Here is an 8,179-nt window from a genome sequence, read left to right as displayed (position 1 = left end):
ATATGGGATATTAAAGGAATGTGAACTATGCCAGGGAGTGGGAAAGGAGTGGAGGTAAGCCTTTCTGACACGTGGAGCAGAGCTGCTCTCTGAGGAAAGTGAATCTGACCTCCAGCCAAAACCATTTCTCTGGTGAAAACTCCAATGGTCTCAGGCCAGATGACTTGGACACCATCTCTTGGCGTGGGAAGACAAAGCCTCACAAGCTTGTCCCACTAACACCATTAGGACCCCTTCTCTGAGAGACCACCAAGTAGGGCTCAACCAGGACCTGAACTGAGAGAAAATTTCCTCCAACAAAGGAAAAATTTTCTTCTGAGACAGTTTAACCATCGCTAATGGATAGCATTCAGACTCAAATACACTATCTGTATAGTGGCTGTGGTAGCTTGACTTGGTACTTTTCTTTCACTTTTTCTTTCTTTGTCTACAGGTAAACAGAACACAATACAGCTGGAGAAATGAGAGCAAAGGGTTCCCCATCTGTCCATGGGACTTGCCTTTCTCCCATACTAACAGTCTTCCATGGGTGCCGCTGTCTTCTGACAGGGGCAGGAGAGGCCTTGCAAGGCTGAGGATTGTCGTTTAGCTCCATTTCTTTGTTTCTTTGCTTCATTCTGTGCCCCTGCTATTAGTTGATGTTCTTGTTGACTCTCTACTGGGTTATTTACACTGTCAACCAGGGTCATTTACACTGTCCTAATATCAGGACCTACAGTATTTTCTACATCACTGGAGCCTTTGCCTTCCCCGGGCACTCTACGTGTGTCCTCACCTAGAGGTTTATAGGTTTATTATAAAGAATATTACAAAGGATACAGAAGAAGAGATATAGAGGACAAGGTATAGGGGAAGGGGCTTGGAGGTTCCATGCCCTCCTGGGTACGCCACCCTGAAGGAACCTCCTTCTGGTCAGCTTTCGGTAGTTCCTTTACTTAGCAGTTTTCTATGCCAACATTTGCTGTCACGTGCGCACAGGCCTCATATCTTGCTAGCTTGAAAATTTTAGACTGATGTTTACATCAGAATTGCAAAATTTCCCAAACATTTTATTTTTCCTTTGCTGTCTTCCAATTTCACAGGTTTACTCCATTTCTAGATATGGCTGTGGGAGGAACAACAATCAGATTTAATGTCCCTGGAGCCCCAAATCACATCCTTTGGGAGGCTTTAGTACCAGGTTATTCCAGGAAACTTTACACATAAGTGGACATGCCGAGCCAAACCAGGGAGATGCAACCTATTCTGCAGAGTAATGAATGGTTCCACGTGGCCTTGCTTTCTTTGAAGTACCACATCAATTTTTTGGGGGGCGGGGGCAGGGATGGAGTCTCGCTCTGTTGCCTAAGCTGGAGTGCAGCGGCGCAATCTCGGCTCACTGCATTCTCCGCCTCCTGGGTCCAAGCAATTCTCCTGCCTCAGCCTCCCAAGAAGCTGGGACTACAGGCGTCTGCCACCATGTCCGGCTAATTTTTGTATTTTAAGTAGAGACGGGATTTCACTATGCTGGCCAGGCTGGTCTCGAACTCCTGACCTCATGATCCGCTCGCCTGGGCCTCCAAAAGTGCTGGGATGACAGGCATTAGCCACTGTGCCCGTCCCACATCAATGTTTTTTTTTTGTTTGTTTTTTTGTTTTGAGACGGAGTCTCGCTGTGTCACCCAGGCTGGAGTGCAGTGGCCGGATCTCGGCTCACTGCAAGCTCCGCCTCCCGGGTTGACGCCATTCTCCTGCCTCAGCCTCCCGAGTAGCTGGGACTACAGGCGCCCACCACCTCGCCCGGCTAGTTTTTTTGCATTTTTTACTAGAGACGGGGTTTCACCGTATTAGCCAGGATGGTCTCAATCTCCTGACCTCATGATCCGCCCGTCTCGGCCTCCCAAAGTGCTGGGATTACAGGCTTGAGCCACCGCGCCCGGCCCCACATCAATGTTTTAAAGCAATTTGTTTTTAAAGTTCCAATTACTAGGCATTGTATTTATTTATGTATTTATTTTTGAGAGTCTTGCTCGGTCGCCCAGGCTGGAGTGCAGTGGCATGACCTCAGCTCACTGCATCCTCTGCCTCCCAGTTTCAAGTGATTCTCCTGCCTCAGCCTCCCAAGTAGCTGGGATTACAGGCGTGCACTACCAAGCCCTGCTAATTTTTGTATTTTTAGTAGAGATGAGGTTTCACCATGTTGGCCAGGCTGGTCTCGAATTCCTGGCCTCAAGTGAGCCTCCCGCCCCAGCCTCCCAAAGTGCTGGGATTATAGGCGTGAGCCACCACGCCCAGCTGACATTTTAAATAGATTTTCTCACAAGTGGACATGGACACATGCTCGCTTCACAAGTTTTTGCAAGATGAGAAATGGAGTAGATGGACCACTTACAAAGCTCAATGCCATTTGCTGGAGGCCAGTCAGCTGGAAGCATTGCATTAATTCTTACTTTGTCTTCCTTTCCTCTAGAAGAGATTGATTGGAATTTCCAACAGGAGTTTTTACATTTACATTTTAAAAATTTAGTCACAACTCTCATTCTTACTGCTGGGTTTCAAAAAAAAAATTTGAGGACTTTGTTTCTAACTTCCTTCAATTGACAAATGATAACATGTCAAGTGTTTAGCCTGATCCCCGTGTCTTCAAGGACATAATATCTAGTTGGGAAAAAAAACAAAGTATTTTGATTTCAAATCTACTCAGTTGTTTTTTATAGACTCTTGTTCCTTTCTTCTATTTTCAAACTTCCTTTTTATGTGTTTAAACCTATTAGATACACTTATTTTCTGTGTCAGCTTATTCTCATACCCAAGCCTTTGTGTATCTGACCTTATATTTTGTTTCTGTCTGCTCTTACATGGAGCCTTGCTTATTATATGTTTTGTGTTTTCTGATTATGATTATGGAAATTCTTTGGGGCCTAGGTTCAAGATAGCCCTCCAAGAGAACGTGTCTTTCCTTCTGCCAGTTGTTAAAAGCACCACAAACTGGGGCTCATGAAGTTTTTTAAATAATTCCATGGTATCATGAATTTGGGACATAATATTACATATGGACCACACCATAGTTATGAATTCTCAAGGAAGACAATTTTTTATACTCCTTTATTCAGGACTTTGATCAAGACAGACGATTTTTCCTGGGATCCTCTTCTGTACAGCAGGTTAATTTCACATTCACCTTTACTTTGGCCCTTTGGACTCCTGGTTTTAGAGAGTAGACTCTTCTTATTCTCCTGATCTTGGACAAGACTGAGGATTTATCTTCTGTGTCCCAGACTCTGCACACCTGTCAAAGTAGAAGCTCAAATGTTGTCAGATTTTCTAGGAGTGTGCTCACTTCCCACCTTAACTTTGTTTTTGGTCTCTGTGGGTTTCTTGCTTTTTTGCCAGCTCAAAAAAATACATTTTAAAAAAACTTTTAAATCTTATCCAGCTTTAGTTTTCATCCGGAAGTTTGTTCTGGTTATTTGCTCCATTGTGTTAAATTGAAGTACTTTGAAAACAAGGTTAGATAATGTATAATCAGTTGCTAAGCAGAATCGAGGTACAGTTTCTCCAGTGCTTCTGTTTCCTTTACTTTCTATTCAGAACAAATCTTCCTCCTCAGAATGCAAGACAGTGGCTGAGTGGAGTAGGGGCAATGGTGTGCTGGCAGACTGGCCCTCCCAAAGAAGAAAAGGAAAGAAAAAAAAAAGCAAGCAAGCCTTGATGGTTAGTATTTGCCAATTTCTGTTGTGTAAATACTCCCATAATAGTCCATTTCAAACTACCAAGGGATGTGCACAGTCGTCTCTCATCAACTGGAGTGGGTCAATGCCACTGTGGAGGTAGAAGATACAAATCAGGGTAGCTAAGTCACCCAGAGATCAGCGGGCAGAGCCTGATGATGAAAAGGTGAACCAACTAGAGCACATACTAGCTAACTGTTGCCCTGTGGGTATAGAGCCGGTGTTACCATATCTTCTTCTCAAGAAGAACTAGAAATCCAAATTTTAGGTGAAATCTCTTCCTTTTAAATGTTGGCAACAGAATAATAATTTTTTTTTTAAGAGATGGAGTCTTTCTCTGTCATCCAAGCTGCAGTGCAGTGTGGCACAATCATATTTCACTGCAGCCTTGAATTCCTGGGCTCAAGTGATCCTCCCACCTTGGCCTCCCAATCACCTCGGGGACTACAGGTGCATGCCACCACACCTAGCTACTTTTAAAAGATTTTAGAGATGGGGGTCTTGCTATCTTGCTCAGGCTTGTCTTGAATTCCTGACCTCAAGAGAGCAAAAATTTGAAAAACACTGGAGAGAACCAAAAACTAACCCTATTGGGACAGATTTGGCCAGACAACCACTAGCTTTAGACAGGTTGGGGAAGTGTCTCGGGTTATGTTTGCTTATCTGGTTCCAGGCCCTTTTCTCTAGGCCAAAAGGCTCACATAAAGTCCCCTTTCTTCAGGCCCATTTTGGAGAGGCAGTGCAGTGTTGGGGAGGAGGAGAATGTGCCATGGATTCAGAATCATCAGTTCGAATCCTAGGCCTGCCACTCACTGTGTGACCTGAGGCAAATCCTGGTAAAATGAGGAGGATGGTCCCTGCTGGGGTAGGCTGTTCTAGAAATAAACCAAGATGTTTTGTGTATGGAAGTTGCCCCCTGTGTGTAGGCAGTTAATGGCTCTGTCCTCATTCTAAGCAGGAACCAGAGAGTCAGAGCTGAAGGCAAACACTGGCGTGTGCAGCAGAAAGACCTCTATCTCAGGGTTCTTAACATTCACTGCCTTAGACTCACCTGGCAAATATTTAAAAACAACAACAATCAATCAATCAATCAATCAATGCCAACCCTACCCTCAGAAATTCTAATTCTGTTGGTCCAAGGTGGAGCCTGGGCATGACTATTTTTAAAGCACTCCCTAGTACTCTAATACTAAGTGCTTTCGATTCATAATTTCAATTATCCCAATCCTTCCAACAATCTTAGAAGGTATTCTCATTTTAAGGATGAGGACCTGAGGCTCCATGGTTAAGTAACATCTGAAGGTCACATGGCTGGCAAATGAGGAATCAGACTTAATTCAGAGCCTGAATTCTTAACCCCCCATGCCACTTAGCACTATTTTATGTACCTCACATGGTCTTTGTGAGATCTAAGCACTGCAAATAAAATGCTTAGTTCAGGACCTGCAACTTATTGACAATTCAAGGTTGGGTAATGACAAGTATCATTACCTCCTATTACCAACACAGAGAATTCTTCCCAATTTCTTTCTTTCTTTCTTTCTTTTTTTTTTTTTTTTTTTTTGAGACGGAGTCTCGCTCTGTCACCCAGGCTGGAGTGCTGTGGCCGGATCTCAGCTCACTGCAAGCTCCGCCTCCCGGGTTCCCGCCATTCTCCTGCCTCAGCCTCCCGGGTAGCTGGGACTACAGGCGCCGCCACCTCGCCCGGCTAGTTTTTTGTAGCTTTTAGTAGAGACGGGATTTCACCGTGTTAGCCAGGATGGTCTCGATCTCCTGACCTCGTGATCCGCCCGTCTTGGCCTCCCAAAGTGCTGGGATTACAGGCTTGAGCCACCGCGCCCGGCCAGTCCAATTTCTCTTCTATCTAATTCCATTTCAGGTAAATATTCACTCTTTTGTGGAGCCCCGGCTTTTTTTATGCTGAAAGCATACATACTTGCCCTCCAAATGCACCACAGACAGTCATTGTAACAACCTAGGGGACGCTTTGCCAGGGTTTGTCATGCCCGAGGGAAGAAAGGGGAAGAGAGAGGACAGGAGCTGCAGATACTTGTGGAGAGCATGGTGATGAAACCTGTCTGGAATGACGCCCCAAGGGGCGAGCCTCAGCTCATAGCTCTTTGGTACACAGTATTCAATAAAGACACACTGCATGAAAGTAATTTGCTGAGGAGAGGGTAAGCAGAGAAAGGGACTAATGAGGGTGTCAGACATAGACTGGGGAGCAGTTATACCAAATGGGTCACATATTCGTTAGGAACCTCGTCCTACTGGTTTCCTGTCTTCATTGAGATGGACACAGAAGTCAACCCAAGAGGAAAACGTGCACTTGCTGAAGAGCAGTAGGCTCCGTTCCTAGAATGTGGGCTCTGGGGTGAGAGGGAGGCTCCAGCTGGCCTAGGTGCAAGGAGAATTAGGCTAGGATACAGGTGCTGAGTGAGTGGTGCCCCCTCAGAGGGAGAGCCCTGGCCTCTACCACGAATCCCCTCACAACTAGGTGTTTGAAATGGTCATTTTACCCAGCTCGCTTAGGTAAACATCTTAAATTTTGTCCCTCCAGTGACTGGATTTGCAAAATAGAGTGAACAATCACCACCTTAAATTATTAATAGAAATAAATAGGGCATAAAATTGTTCAATAAGAGGTGGGAAAAGTTTTGACCAAAAATTCTGCCTTGAAGGGAATGCTGGCATTTCCTCTCAATTAACAATCATAACTTCTGGTAGGAAGAAATGGAGAAGGAACAAGGAGGCCTACAAGAGGAAGGCAAAGGTCAAGGCAATTTGTGGCTAAAAGAGAACAATCTCTGAGATTCAACCTCTGAGTTCTCAAAGGTTTGCCCATATGCACGAATTACAGGGGTAAGGTGCACAGTTACAAAGCTGCAAGTTTACAGTCACTTCCAAATGAAGCTTTTGATCTTCAATTCACTTGCAACCTACCCAAAACTCTACGTATGACCTCTTGAATTTGTCTTGTTTTTTGTTGTTGTTGTTGTTGTTGTTGTTTTGTTTTGTTTTCCTTTGTGGCGGGGAAGGGAGGACAGAACCTCACTCTGTCACCCACGCTGCAATGCAGTGGTACAATCATGGCTCATTGCAGCCTGGACCTCCTGGAATCAAGCGATCCATCCTTACACCTCAGCCTCCCATAGCTGGGACTCCTTGTATTTTTTGTAGACACCCGGTTTTCGTCATGTTGTCTAGGTTGGTCTCAAACTCCTGGGCTCAAGGCATCCTCCCGCATCAGCCTTCCAAAGTGCTGGGATTGCAGGTGTGAGCCACTGCACCCGGCCTTCTACTATTTTTAAATTTGCAATATTTCTTTTTAACATGTCTTATACCCCAAGTAACATGTCTTATACCCTCAAGTAAGCTCTTCGGGGAAATGGCTTTATCATGTGCCTGCCCCCCCCCCCCCATTCCTCACTGTGAAGCTCTCAATGCTCTGTTAATCTACTGAATCTTTGACTCTTCCACTTTTGGAATGTCCCTGGGATATGCGTTTTGTAAATGGACACTCAACATGTTTATAGTGAAAATCTAATGACTGAGAGCCCAGCCACTGTAAACACATTATTTTTACTTTTGCAGGTCTGCACTCTAATGACAAAAGATTGCTTAAATTTAGAGAAGAAAACGCGTGGATTTCTTCTACAGTGTTATAAGTATTTAAACCAGCAATGGAAAATTCTTGGAATTTTATGCTGCATCACGATGCGCGGCCCTGGGTGATCTAGCCTCCCAGTTCTTCGTGCAAAGCTCAATACCAGCTTTTAACCACCACCATACCACCATACCCAACCTGCACCCCAAGCACTGGCACTTGAAGCCGAGTTGTGGTCGTACATCACCGTCCACACTCCCAGGCTGTAAACCAAATGCAAACTCGGGGCTTCTCAGTGGGACAGGCCTACAAGGAGAGGAGAGGTGCCTCGTGAGGAGCAATCGCAGTAAGCAGTCAGAGACCCCTTCCCCAGACTTCCCCTTCCAAGGGCAACCCGAAATAGCAGAAGCGCATTTCTACGTGGGCACAGCCGCATGCCCACGAGACAGGCACATGTAGACTGGGGGAATTCGGTACAAGGAAGCGAGGACACAGAGCACGTAGGGTGCTGAGGGTCCCTCTCGCGGCCAAAGTATGTGTGCCAGTGAGTGTGTGCGCGTGTGAGATCTGCTCCAGAAACCGTGGCCGCGGACTGGCGCGGCCTCCTGGGCGAAGCACAAGCAGGAGTCTTTGTTCCCTGAATGTGAATGCGAGAGCCGAGCTGGGCGCAAAGACGGCGGCGTTCCGCGGCGGGAAACCGTCGTCTCCGCCCGGGCTCGGGCAGCGCGCGAAACTCGCAGGTTCCCCGGCCGGGCAGCCGGCTACGCCAGCGGCGCGCAGTGGGGACAGCCTGGCTATCTCGCTAGCCGCGCCCGGAGAGGCCGCGCCGCGGGCCCCGCCGCGTCCCCCAGCCAGCGCGGGC

The sequence above is a fragment of the Rhinopithecus bieti genome, unplaced genomic scaffold, assembly GCF_001698545.2.
Source record: "Rhinopithecus bieti isolate Rb0 unplaced genomic scaffold, ASM169854v2 scaffold_11508, whole genome shotgun sequence".
NCBI classification, from domain to species: domain Eukaryota; kingdom Metazoa; phylum Chordata; class Mammalia; order Primates; family Cercopithecidae; genus Rhinopithecus; species Rhinopithecus bieti.
Note: the sequence above shows the minus strand (reverse complement) of the source record.